The sequence below is a fragment of the Sceloporus occidentalis genome, unplaced genomic scaffold (assembly GCF_023333645.1).
Source record: "Sceloporus occidentalis isolate IW3139 unplaced genomic scaffold, rSceOcc1.0.p SCAF_13, whole genome shotgun sequence".
Taxonomy (NCBI): domain Eukaryota; kingdom Metazoa; phylum Chordata; class Lepidosauria; order Squamata; family Phrynosomatidae; genus Sceloporus; species Sceloporus occidentalis.
Window position 1 is genome coordinate 4852363 of NW_028316993.1, and position 13958 is coordinate 4866320.

A 13958-nucleotide genomic window follows, 5' to 3' on the forward strand; every position below is an offset into this window, starting at 1 on the left:
CGGCATCTTTGGAGAATGCCACAGAAACTGGCGAATAAACCCTTCTAGACAGAACACAGCCACATAGCCTAAAAAACCCACAAAAAGCTATGAGAGAGTGTGACCTTCCCAAGGTCACCCAATGGGTTTCCATGGATGAGATTAAAAACCCTGGTCTCCCAAAGTCTTATCCATCACTCAAACCGCTGCACCACAAGCAGCTCTCGCTTACCAACAATGCCATACCAGGATCTTCCCATTGAGCCTCTTCTTTTTCCACTTCTTTCCAGTTTGAAAGAGTGCAGCCATGGCTGTAACCCAATTTCGGGGCAGGTTTGGGAAACTCAGCATTTCCAGCCAGGGATTAGCCCTGGCTGTCTGGCTCAGCAAAGATATTAATAGCACTTTTTCGTCCGTTTTCTGCCCGAAGCTGTTAGTAGCAGAGAAACGTGAAAAGCGGAACAAATAGCTCTGTGTAACTCAAAGGCTTGCTATCATAATACAACTGGAGTCACTGAAGCATACTCTCTCTATCTCTCTCTGAATTTGCAAACGCAAGTACATAATAATTGCACATTGTATGGGGGTATATAACATTTGCAGATATTAGACACCACCCTGAAAGAAGAATCCTGGCAGGGATTTGAAAGAATCATAGGAATGCAAAGTTTTGTCTATTTTACCCTTGCATTCAAGGATGTCCACAAAAAAATGTGCATTTGCACATCCCAAAGTACTCCAGGGAATTACTTGCAAATCTTGTAAGACTGTTGAGACTAAATGAGAGAAAGAGCAGGTTTGCCATTGCCTCTCTCAAGTTGGTAGCATAAACCTTGGTAGACTTGACTTACTTCCTCAGATGCATGGAGTGAAAGGCCTAGGAAAATGCAACAGAAATGCAAAACTTGTGAGTATAGTGACCAGTTCAGTCATTGGGAGATCAAGGCAGGAGGATGGAGGTTGCCTTCTTCCACCAGGAACAGAAATCCAGGTTGGGCAGACAGTTGCATGAAGGAATGTTTTTGCACATAATGCCCATAGCCAAGATTAAGCGTCATGGCCGACGGTGCATAACTTTATGCATCCATGTTGCCAGACATCCAGCATGATGTAGTAGCTTGAGCAACACTCTGGAGAACAAGGTTCAAATCCCTGCTCAGCCATGAGATCCATTTTGTTGTCCCTGGGCAAATCACACTCTCTCAGCCTCGGAGGATGGCCATGGCAAACTTCCTCCAAGAAATCCCTATGAAAGGTGAACCTTAGGGTTGCCATAAATCAGAAACGACTTGAAGGCACACAGTAAGAGCAACTAAGTTGCCGAAATGCAACAGAAACGTTTTGGGAAGTTGTGACAGTGCCTACCTAGGCACCAGCAAGAGTGCTTTGATGTGCAATGTTCTGATGTACAACAGGCACTCCCTTTGGGTTCTGGCACTTCCATGCCCAGTATCCCTATGCATGCTGGCAAGCAGCCCAATGTCCACTGGTGGCCACTGCACATGGGTCATGGTCCATCAGTCACTCCACTGGCTACCAGTGTCCAATGGATGCCCATACATTGTGACATTATGGCAAAACTGCTCGGTCCTCTTTTCTGCACATGTAAGGCCGCTTATGCAAGCGCCAAGCAAAACGCCAACCCACATTTTCTATGCAACCTCCCCCCCAATACACATGCATTTTTAAAGGCAGGAAAAAACCACATAGATGTCTGTGCAGAACACTTCAGGATGTGTGGTTACCAGGAGAAAAACAACCGCACAAAGCTCTTACTGTTGTGTTATTCTTCTCAACCGTTGAAAAACCCTTTTCTCAAAGGGGAAATGAATAACAACAGGTTTTTCTTTCCATCTCTAGTCATGCTCCAATGAAAATGTCAGCCTAGCCAGGGATCCCACACTGGGAATCATTAGGAAAGGGGATGAAACATCAAGTTCCAATATAGCAACTTGTTGTTATGGGCTGTCAAGCCCACCAACTTTTGACAATCCTGTCAGTGAGAGACCACAGATTCATAAGAGTTGGAAGGAACCTCAAGGGTCATCTAGTTCAACCCCGTTCGGCAGGAATATGCAACTAATGCACTCCCAAGAAGGTGGACACCAACTTCTGTTTAAAGAGCTCCAACGAAGGAGAACCTACCACCCACCAAGGCAGTCTATGACACTGTTGAATGGTTCATACCATCAAGACGTTCTTCCTAACATTTGGTTGACAGTCCTGCTCACGCCTTGCAAACTTTGGGCTGTGGCTTCCTAGATGGAGTCAATGAACCTGTATTGCAGCCTTCCTCTTTTCCTACTGCCTTCTGCTTTCCCCGGTATTGTTGTCTTCTCCAGTAAGTCATGCCCTGCCTTGATCTGTACGAATTATAATAGTCTCCGTTTAGTCGTTTTGGCTTCTAATGCGAGTTTAGGCTTGATTTGCCTAAGGACTCATTTATTTGTCTTTTGGGCAGTCTATGGTAGCCAGACAGCCAATGCAGGCTGCACCCATACTGCAGAAACAATCCAATTTGGCACTGCTTTAACTGCCATGGCATCCTGGGATTTGTAGTTTGTTGTGGGACCAGAGTTCTCCAACAGAGAGGTCTTAATATCTCACAAAACTACAAATCCCAGAATTCTATCATATGGAGCAGCAGCACTTAAAGTGATGCAGTGCAGATTGGACCTTAGAAGGCCATGAAAACTATGAATTGCCTCTAAGTACCAGGGACAGCCAAAGGCGCCCATGTTAGGGGCATATAGTGGCTTTAAGATTTGAAAAGAGCTATCCGGAGTGTGAAACTGTTTTGGAGAGAGGGTTCAGCACTTGGATAGCTCCTTTAGAGCCGGGAATAAGACCTAAAGCAGATTCACCAGATGCACCAGAGAATAAAAATGCAAGAGAGCAGGAGGCTCTGATTTGTTCAACACTGTCCAAAGCGCACTAGATGCCCATCATCAAATGGTCCGTCGTTCCCTCCAGCGGCAGATGGGTCAATGACAAAAAGGTTTCTTGAGGCTTGCTGGAGTTTAAACCAAATCACAGTTCCTAGAAATAATGCAAACCCTTTTGACGCAGGCTGGCGTTTCGACGCTAGCAGGCATGTTCCAGTTTCCCCTCCAAATAACAAATTAAAATTCTTCCACGTTGTAATCGACGTCTGCTTTTGGAAAAACAGCCGCCCGCCAACCCCGAGCCTTTCCTCTCGCTTTGGAAAGGAAACACACACGCACCCCTAAAAAAAGAAAAATAAGAAGACGCATCTGCTTGCCATGCAGATGTGGGAATGTTAGATTGCACCCACAAACGTATTCCAGATGCAAATGTAATGACAGGCTTGTCCTGGAAACAGCAGAGACTGAAAAGGACATTTCCATGCAGAAACGCACATGCACACGCCATGTCGAAACGTTTTGTGATGGTGTCTGAGTTGCCATTTCTAAAGCAGCAGCTTTGCCATCCCCCAGACGTTAGGGGTTTTGCTTCAACATCTGCATTTTTATAATGTACTCTTCTTGGGTTCCTCCAAAGCCACCATGAATACGTAGCGATGTCCAAGGTCCAGCATTGGGGCTGCACAACGTAAGTCAAAATATGTGAGGTTGCACATTATATCATCGTCAGCATCTGATATTTTACATCAGCTACTTAGTCATGCATGATGCAGGAATAAGTAAGTAACTTCTGGCCTGCCTCCATCCAACCCACCTTAACAGCCAACAACAACCGGTTCAAGCAAAGAAGGTCTATGCAGCTGACCTGTGCAAGGAGGAGGATCTTTCCATTCTCTTTCCACCAGCGAGCAAGGCTGGGACAAGAAATTATGATGGGGTCCTGCTTCTGATTCTTGCAACTTGGAGGAAGGGGAGAGTCCACCTAAATATTAGGAGGCATTTCTTGACAGTAAGAGCTGTTAGACATTGGAAGGCACTGCCTCAGAGAGCGGTGGAGTCTCCTTCTTTGGAGGTTTTCAAACAGATGCTAAATAGCCATGAATGCCTGGGTGGCATCTTCTTGCATGGCAAAAGGGGGTTGGATTGGATGGCCCTTGGGGTCACTTTCAACTCTATAATCCTAAGCCTTTACATTTGCAACAGTCAATACCTAACACACACACAAGAGATCCAGGAACTGGATCTGGTGGCTCCAATGACAGTGGGGCAGTCACTCCACTTTGGATGTTAGCATGAGCATCAAAGGAGTGGTCCAAAGTATGGCTTTCTGCCCCCAAAATACCATATATACTCAATATAAATTGACCTCATGTATAAATTGAGGGCAGATTTTGGCACCAAAATTATGGATTTGGATACGACCTGTGGATAAGTCGAGGGTAAAACTTAGGGGCACATAATGAAGGATGTAAAGGACAAAGCAAAAGAAAACAATGCCAACAAACTTGCAAAATGCCAGCAGGCATAACCATTTGTGCTCATACTAAAGGCTGGATGGAGGAGAGAGTAGAAAGGGGTCAGTAGTTTCAGGGCAGATTAAACTCTTGCCTTTCACCAATAACCCAATGTAGTACTGTACTTTAAAATCATATTATATGATTATATATATATATGTGTGTGTGTGTGTGTGTGTGTGTGTGTGTGTGTGTGTGTGTGATTTAAAGTACAGTACTTACATTGACCCGTAGATAAGTTGAATCATTTTTGAGGTCAATTTTAACCTAAATTTCTAGACTTATACATGAGTATATAGTAGGTTCAGCACCTTGGAGACCCACATCTGCTGCTGAAACATGAAATGGACCACCTCACTCATATGGAAGCCACTAGCCCCCCACTAGCTTATGGAAGAGGACACTCGGCACACACTTGTGGGAAGAAATATGGAAGAAAAGAAAGCACGTGCAAGTGTGCAGAGACACCATGCGCACTTCCACTGTGGCAGTCCCATTTACGGCTGGTGCAATCGTTTGCTTAAAAGCAACCGACAGAGCTATTACTTCTCCGGCAGCTTATTAATGAGAGGAGCTTTTATACACAGAACTTGGGTCCCTCGGAGGCCAGGTGGCCTCTCCTCCCAAGCCTCCACAAGCAGAGGCACGTCGGCTCTTGCAACGCTTCCCAGGCAGCTCATCTTATTTTGCTCGCCACCGTTGTTGCACCTTGCGTTGGAGGCTGCTGGGTTATTAATCCCACACCCTCCTGCCTCCAATCCCACAGGCCATCTTGGTGCAGCTGCCGATATTAAATTGGGAGGAGGAGAGGGCAAGGGAGAGGAGGAGGCGGCGGAGGAGGAAGAGGGTCCCTTTAGAACTTGGCAATTATTCCTCACTTAGGAAAAAAGGAGGAGAAGGAGGGAAGGAGAAAGAGGCAAGGGAGGGAAGGAGCAGAAGAGACCTAGAGAATGCAAAGAAAGCATGTTCAGCTATTGATTCTGCTCCACCCAGAGCTTGCAAAAGCGACCTTTTAGGACCAATGGCTGGGATGTGCTGGGAAATGTCATCTGTGATCTAATATGCCCTGCAGAAATCACAACAACAACAATAACAAGTACACTTGTCCCTCCATATTCGCTAGGGTTAGGGGCACAAGACCCAATAAATATGGAAAAATTCCACAAATAACAAAACACCCTGTTTTTACCTGAGGAGACACCTCTCTAGGAATCTCTAGGTCCTCCAATTCAACTCTGTGGTCAACGTCTGACAGACACTGACCATAGAGCTGTGCTGGAGGAACTACAAAGGCCTAGTAGAGCATTCTCTCTAGGAATCTCTAGTATCTCTAGGCTCTCTGTCTCCACAGATTCCACCGTCCATGGCTTGAAAATATTGCAAAAAGATTTAATTTCAAAGAGTGAACCTTGATTTGGTCATTTTATATAAGGGACACCATTTTGCATCACCATTGTATATAATGAGACTTGAGCATCCACAAATTTTTGTATCCACAGGGGAGATAGCACCAAATCCAGTGAATCCAAGGCCCATATATATATATATCTATATCTCCCTGGTGGATTTGGAAAGCCTCTGGCATTTTGAAAACCTAAACTACAAGGGGAAAGACATGTGTTCTATGCCACCCATAAAAGAAGAGAAGGAAATCGACCCAAGATTTCTCTCTTTCTGTCTCCCTGGAGTTCATTGGAAAGAAGAAGGGAAACAATCTCAGGCTGCATCCACACTACAGAAATCATCCAGTTTGACACTGCTTTAACTGCCGTGGCTCAATGTTATGGAATTCTGGGAACTGTAGTTTTTTGTGCCCCGGAGCAGAGCTGAAAATTGGCCGAAATGCCATTGCACTGCATTTGGATCAACAGGAGAACAGAGCCCTGTCGCTCACAGTGGCTGGTTCCCAGTAAATCAGGACTGAGCTGCTCAGACAAAACAGAATCAGGGTTGAGGGATTCGAATTGAAAGATGTCAGGCCAGATATAGAATCTTCTCTTTCGCTCCCTCCTTTGTTTCAATTATTAGACTTACGTGTGTTTTTTTTAAATTAAATGACATGATCAACTGCAGTTGGTGCATAATGTGTCATGTTTAATGGCATCACTAGGCACGGTCCCTAGGGGTGCATCCGTACTGTAGAAATAATGCCGCTTGACACCCCTTTCACTGCCATGGCTCCATCCTACAGAATCCTAGGAATTGTGAAGCTCATGGTTTGAGTGTTAGACTCTGACTGGACATAATGTCCAGTCCTAATCTGACATAAAATACTCCGAATTGCTGAGGAAGACCATCTAAGGGTCGAAACGGCCCTAAAACACTCCGGAGGTAGCCGTTCTCAAGCCTTATTCTCAAGCCTTATTGCTGCAAGTACCAATTTTATGCCCTATTGCTGCAAGTACCTATGAGGATTTGTGCATTTTGACGTATGGAACTGAATTGTTGCCCTGCTACCTGGGAAGACTACATGTCATATTCTCATGCCTCATTGCTGCAAGTACCCATGAATATCTGTGCATTTTGACTGATGGGACTGAGTTGCTGCAGCTTCATTATATGGTCTTGGACCTTCTGAGACGATTGCAAGGACACAGTACTATGTCATAGATGAATATACAATTGTTCTAATGTTTGGTATGACAATTTAGTATTGTTAATACAGATGTATATTGTTTAATATATGAGACACGTCTCTGTTATAATTATTGAATTATCTACACACAATAATTGCTGTTCCCTTTCCGGTAGGACTACTTTAGTGTAAGCTTGCTGTTCTTTGTTTGTGTAGACTCTGACTGGAGACTAGGGTTCGAATCCCAGCTCTCCCATGGAAACCCATTGGATGACACACTCTCAGCCTCAGAGGATGGCAATGGCAAACTCCCTCTAAGAAACCGGACAAGAAAACCTCATGATAGGGTCTCCTTTGGGTGGCCCTAAGTAGGAAAGTACAAGACACACACACAGCAGCAGCAGCAGCAGCAACGCCATAAACAACAAGCACCCTTTGGCAGAGAAGGCTAAAGACCTTGCAAAAGTACAGACTCCAGGACTTGGAGCATTTAAAGTGGCATCAAACTGGATTATTTCTACCATGTAGATGCACCTTTGGTCTACAATGTAGATGCACCATGAACTCTCTCACAAAGTGTGGTCCTTGGGATCCCAATGTCCAGCCCCTGAAGGGTTGCAAAGCTTCCAAATCTATTTTTCCCACCCCCAAAAAACCTGACGAAATTGACCCCAAACCAGCTGCATTTGTGGCATATATCCTTCACCCCCAGGGAGGAAAAATTACTCTCAGACATCTGCAAGCTGCTCAAACCTGCCCCAGAGATACCAAAGGATCTCTCATCCTCCAGCTGCTGAACTGGATTTGAACCTATGGCAGTAAAGCAGACGAAAACCATAATAAAGGCCAGCCTTTTCTTTCTCTCAGCAAAAGGGATGATGTTCCAAATGGTTGCAGTTTTGGGGAAGAAAACCAGACAGGCTGGCAAGAGAGATGCAAAAGGTACTGACGGTAGCAAAGGTATTTTTTAACGCTGGTCAATCCAAGAATCGTAGAGATGGAAGGGACCCCAAAGGGCATCTAATCCAACCCCTGACAGTGGAAACAAACACTAGATCGGCCAAAAGTCCATCGGTGATATCTTTCTTGACCAACCAAAATTAGATCAGCCATTGAAGGCACATGCTAATCTGTGATCCCCATTCAAAGCTCTGGCGAAATAAGTGAATTCCTTGATGGACTGAATCTCGGCTGTCTCTCTCTCTTTGTCTTTCTTTCTCTCTAATCGTCTTTGCAAGTGGCTTTGTGCCCTGATGGCTATTGTCAGGTCAGTGACAGACTACATTTTCTGCACCAATGGCTCCCAAACTGTGGTCCCTTCTTTGATATTTTGAAACTCAGCTGCCAGAAGTCCCAGCCAACATGACTAATGGGAAAGGATTGGGGAGATGAACTCCAGAAGATTGGACCACCGAGCTGGAAAACATAGGTTGCATCCGCACTGCAGAAATAATCCGGTTTGGCACCACTTTAACTGCCAAGGCTCAATGCTATGGAATTCTGGAAACTGTGGTTTGCTGCAGAAATAATCTGCTTTGACACCACTTTAACTGCAGAGCTCTAGTGCCACAAAAAACTACAGTTCCCAGAAACCCTTACCATTGAGCCATGGCAGTTAAAGCGGTGTCAGGTCAGATTATTTCTGCGGTGTGGATGCAGCCATAGTTGTTGATACCATTTGCCCTATCATGGCTCCATCCAATGCAACCCTGGGATATGTAGTTTGGTGGTGGTAGAATTCTCCACCAGAGTATTGTAGTTCGCTCCCCTGTAATGTAAAATACATTAGCAGAGAGGTTTAAGTACCTTCACCAAACTGCAAATCCCAGGATTTCTTAGGCTGGAGCTATAGGACATCTATAGCTGAAGCTGTAGAAAGCGCTAGCAGAGATTTCTAAGCCCTTCGCTAAACTACAGATCCCAGGATTCCTTGGGATGGAGCTATAAAATCATCATCATCATCATCATCATCATCATCATCATCATTTTCTGATATCCCACCTTTCTCCCAATATAGGGACTCTAGTAGGTAATTCTAAGCACTTCCCTAAACTATGGATCCCAGGATTCCTTAGACGTAGAGCTATAGGATTCTCTCACAGAGATTTCCAAGTATCTTCACCAAACTGCAACTCCCAAGAGTCCTTATGACAAAACTTTGGAAGGCTCTAGCAGAGGTTTCTAAGTCCTCCTCCAAACTACACATCCCAAGACTCCTTAATAATAATAATAATAACAACAATAATATTTCTATCCTGCCTCTTCATTGAGATTGAGGCGGCTTACATCATAAAAACATATAACACAATAAAATATACAGTAACACAGTAAAAAGAAATCCCATTATCCCCCTTTAAGGTGGAGCTAGACAGGTTTCTAGGTAGTCCAGCAGACTACAAATCCCAGGATCCCTTTGAATGGCGTCATGGCAGTGCAAGCAATATCAAATTGCTAAAGTGATATAGTTTAAGATTTATACCCGGTGAATCCCAGGGAGGTTGAAATGTCCCCCGACTGGGTTTTCTTTTCCTTTGAATAAAACAATATTTCAATTTCTAATGTGAAGTTTGTATCTATTCATCCCTCTGCAAAGAGAGATCGCCCCTTTGGCTTCCTCCAGGAGGCATGCAACCTCAGAAACCATTTCTTCTTGATCCGGTTGCCCCAAACGTTGGCACTAAAACAATGAATAATCTGCTTTGCTTCACCCCAAGGCTTTCCCAAAGAGGCCTTGCTTTATACGCATCTTTCCAAAGATGCTAAGAGGAGGGAGGAACCAAATCAATCTTTCTTCCTCCGTCCCCCTGCAGCCTCTTATTTAATGCAGACTGTAGGGCCGCGTTTATTCGTTCATTTATAAAAAGCACGTTTCCAAAATAAATAAGCAAGCAAATAAATAAATAAACAAACAAAATGTGCCGAAAGCAGCAAAACAACATTGAGAAGCCAATCAATCAATGGAGGGGGGATTGGAAACTGGGATCGGAACTCGGTGTTTAAAGAAAAGCATCAATTCCAACAAGTATAACTCCTTTTGGCTCCTAAGTACAACTTCGTACAGAATGCTGTTGGGAACCACTTTATATATGGTATGTATATATATATATATATATATGATGTGTGTGTGTAAACATGCTTTAAGTCCCACATTGGCAGAAAGGTGAACATGAATCAATCAATTAAGCAAGCAAGCCAGCTAGTGCTTTCTAAGTACTTTGCCAAACTATCTATCCCAGTGTTGCCTTTGTTTAGAATAATAGTACCCCTGAGCAGACATTTCTAAGTACCTCACCAAGTTACAAATCCCTAATAATAATAATAATAATAATAATAATAATAATACCACCACTTTTCCCCAACAATTTATACAAGGGGCACCGTTTTACTAGGCCATTGTATTTAATGGGACTCATGCAACCACAAATTTTGTTATCCACGGGGGTGTGTGGGGTGTGGGTGTGGTCCTGGAACCAAACCCTGAGAATAGCAAAGGCCCACTGTATTCATATATATACATATATATATATATATATATCCCTAACCATACCCCAGCAGCTACCAAGGACCCTGTGTTTGCAGTTGGCCCTCCTTAGGGATACCTTTTTACTCTGCCATTGCATTTAATGGGACTTGAGCATCCACGGATTTTGGGATCCATGGGGGATCCTGGACCCAAACCCCAGCAGATACCAAGGGCCCGCTGCCATCGCCCAAACTGCTCCCCAAACAAGGAAAGAAAAGAAAAGGAAGAAGGTGGCATCGCAACTGAGACATGCCCAGAAGCCAGGCTGTGATTGCAATGAATGCAACCAGCTCCTGGGAGGAGATTGATCCCTAGTGGTTAGCGCAAGGCCTCGCCTGATCCATATCTATCGGTTCCAGCTGCTGAGCCCCGGCCGCCTGTCTCCCTCTTTCTGGGGCCCCCTCCTGCCTTGTACACGTGTTCTGTCTCTTTACATTACTGCAGATCCAATCAGCCCCAGCTCCACTAATTTCCTCCTTCATTTTTTGGCATGCCCATTTGCATATAGATTGAATTCTGCGCCTCCCACAAAGTCCGGCTCTTGACAGAGCTAGCCAGACCGGGGCTTGTCAAGTCACAAAGAACAGGCAGCCTCATTAACTACAGCTTACCCCAAAGCGGCCGTGGAGAGGGGTGCCAGGGACGGGGGAAAGTGGGCCAAGCGGGAATAGCGGCACTCTATTAAACACACCATTCGCACTCAGAGCCCCAGGAGCACCGCACATCAGTCATATATACACACCAGGCCAACCAGGCTAGGAAAACCCCAAACTGTGGTGGATGATGGCCTCCACATCAATGGCATGGTGGATCCACGCTGGGTTTTAATCTGAACCAGCTGCACAGCCCTGTCTCCAAAAGTTCAACAATATGATGCAGCAGCTAAAAAAAGCCAATATGATCCTTGTCGTGAGCCTTGAAGTCATCTTCTACTTATGGTGACCCTAAGGCCAACCTGTTGTGGGATTTTTTTGGCCAGGTTTCTTCAGAGGAGATTTGCCATGGCCTTCCCTTGAAGCTGAGAGAGTGGGACTTGCCCAAAGTCAATCATTGCCTTTATATGACCCAGCAGGGATTCGAACTCTGGTCTCCAGAGTCGTTGTCCAACACTCAAGCCGCTATGCCATACTGGCTCTCCTAGGCTGCATCAATAGGAGCATAGTGTCTAGATCAAGGGAAGTAATCATGTCATTTTACTCTGCTTTGGTCAGACCTACCTGGACTATTGTGTCCAGTTCTGGGTACCACAATTCAAGATGGGATGTTGGCAAGCTGGAGCATGTCCATAACTGACCAAAATGGCCTGGAAACCAGCAAGTCCTATGAGGAACTGCTTAAGGAGATGGGTATGTTAAGCCTGCAAAAGACAAGGTTAAGATGGGACAAAATATTTGAGGAGGGTCTCACCCCAGGATCCCAGCATCCTTCCACCACCTCCCCCCCCCCAAAAAAAGACAGCAAAGATGGGATGTCCCCCTGAGCAAGAACAGTTTTTTTTTAATTGCAAAGGTCTTCCAAGACGAAGACATGAAGGAGTCAGATAGATTGAGAAGAAGAAACTGTGGGAGGAAGAAGCAGAGAGAAAGGTTCGTGGCTTCATCTCCATCCTCACCCTTCCAAAGGGGAGAGGCATGTCAAAAAGAGACCCCCCCCCCTTTCTTTCCAGGGAATAGGCCTTGGAGTTTTTAATGCCGCCCAGTGTCACCCCATTTGATACTGTCACCCAGTGCAGTCCGCACCCCCCTAATGACGCCAGCGCAAGAAGCCATTACAGTGGGCCCTTGATATTTCCTAGTGTTTGGTTCATGGACCCTCCATCGATACCAAAATCCATGGGTGCCCAAGTCCCATTCAATATAACGGTGTCCCTTATATAAAATGGCAAAATCAAGCTTTGCATTTTGCTATGTACATGGGTTTATCAAGCCACGGATAGTTGAATCTGTGGATAAAGAATCCGGGGATAGGGATGGCTGGCTACATTTGTTTTCAGAACCTGCCAATGTCTTGGTATGTATACGGCTTTTGAAAAATATTTTCAAGCTACGGATAGTTGAATCTGTGGATAAAGGATCTGTGGATAGAGAGGGCTGGATGCATTTGTTTTCAGAAGCTGCCAACGTCTTGGGAAGGAACTGCAACAAGGATCGGCTAAGAAGAGGTTGTGGCAAGAATCATGTTTCCCAAGAACTTGAAGTATAGAAAGAGATAAAGACATAGATATATAGATATAGATGTGTGGGTGTATATTGGCTGTCTTTTTGATCAAAAAGGGAGCTCTGCAAACCCAGAAAACTCCCAGCCTTGCCATGAAGCCACTCCTGGGTGAGGAGGAGCTCTGTGTGCACCATCCAAGCAGATGATGCTCAAAGCCAACAAGAGACCCATTGTATCACTTTACCTAATTTGCTTCTCTTTGCAAGCTTATTTGCTAACCTCCGTAAGAGAAAAACCAAGGCATTTGTTTTCACTGGAGGTACGTTGGCCCTTGGAATTTCTTCCAAGCCGCTGCTTTCGCTCACATCCAGCCTCTCCTTGGGACCCTGGAGGCTCCTCAGAAATGAAGCGCATCTCTTTGCCAGCTTTCCCAGGGCCTTCGGTCCTCGTGGATCCAACCGGGACTTCTGTTCCTGTTCTGCTGTTTGCTTGCTGGAACTGAAAAGAAACATGCATCACACAGTCCTAATGGCACACACACACACACACACATATATATATACACACACACATACACATATCCCCATCAAAATCAAAACCTGGTTAATGGCCGGAGGGTGGGCTGTCTCCGCTGTTCCCTCAGTCCTCTCTCTGGTCCCCCACCACATGCTCACATGTTACATCTCCAACAGCCACAAGATGGGAGCGAGTTTAAAAAATCATGAGCCGCTTTTAAAATAATGATGAGATTTTAAAATATAATAATACCTCACCTTCTCTCCCCTTTTGCTTCCCTGCCTTCTGGCATGCTAACCTTTAAGAGGGGAGCCCATGCAGGCCTGTGGTTCTAGGCTGATTTTGTACCTTTTGGCATCAGGAAGGCGGAACGGGTGGGTGGCAGCTGGGGAACGGACCTCTTTCTATTTCGCGGCCCTGAATTTCAGGCACAGCGGGGGAGTGCTGCGCTGTAAAGGTTACCAGTCGACACACGCAACAAATGTCAGGGCCACCTGGAGGTGCAGCTTGACTGGCATGCCCTTGGGACAAGCTGGTTGGAGGATTCTGGGACGAGAAGTGCCCAAAAAAAGTAACTTTCTCAAACGTGGGTGGGTACCCTGTAGGTCACTTCTTATCCACCTCCTATTCAACCTCTTTCAATGGCACCCCAAATCCGCCACTCGATGCAAAACCAATGCTTACACTTCCGTATTCTAAAAGGAACCAATTAATTTATCTGTCACTGCAACCACCCAACAGGCTATGAGTAAAGTGACTGCTTTCCATAAAGGTTACTCTGCATTACTCATGCCCAGAAATTGACCATC

At 45.2% G+C, this 13958-nt stretch overlaps 1 protein-coding gene across 1 annotated transcript in view; it reads right to left on the reverse strand.

Moving 5' to 3' along the window:
- Nucleotides 1-13094, reverse strand: part of LOC149304659 (leucine-rich repeat and fibronectin type III domain-containing protein 1-like protein) — a 43126-nt gene extending 30032 nt beyond the window's left edge. Inside the window, exon 1 of the mRNA XM_089478631.1 lies at nucleotides 12913-13094. The gene's annotated coding sequence lies outside the window, so the exon portion shown is untranslated. The remainder of the gene's footprint in view (nucleotides 1-12912) is intronic.
- Nucleotides 13095-13958: the final 864 nt, after the last annotated feature.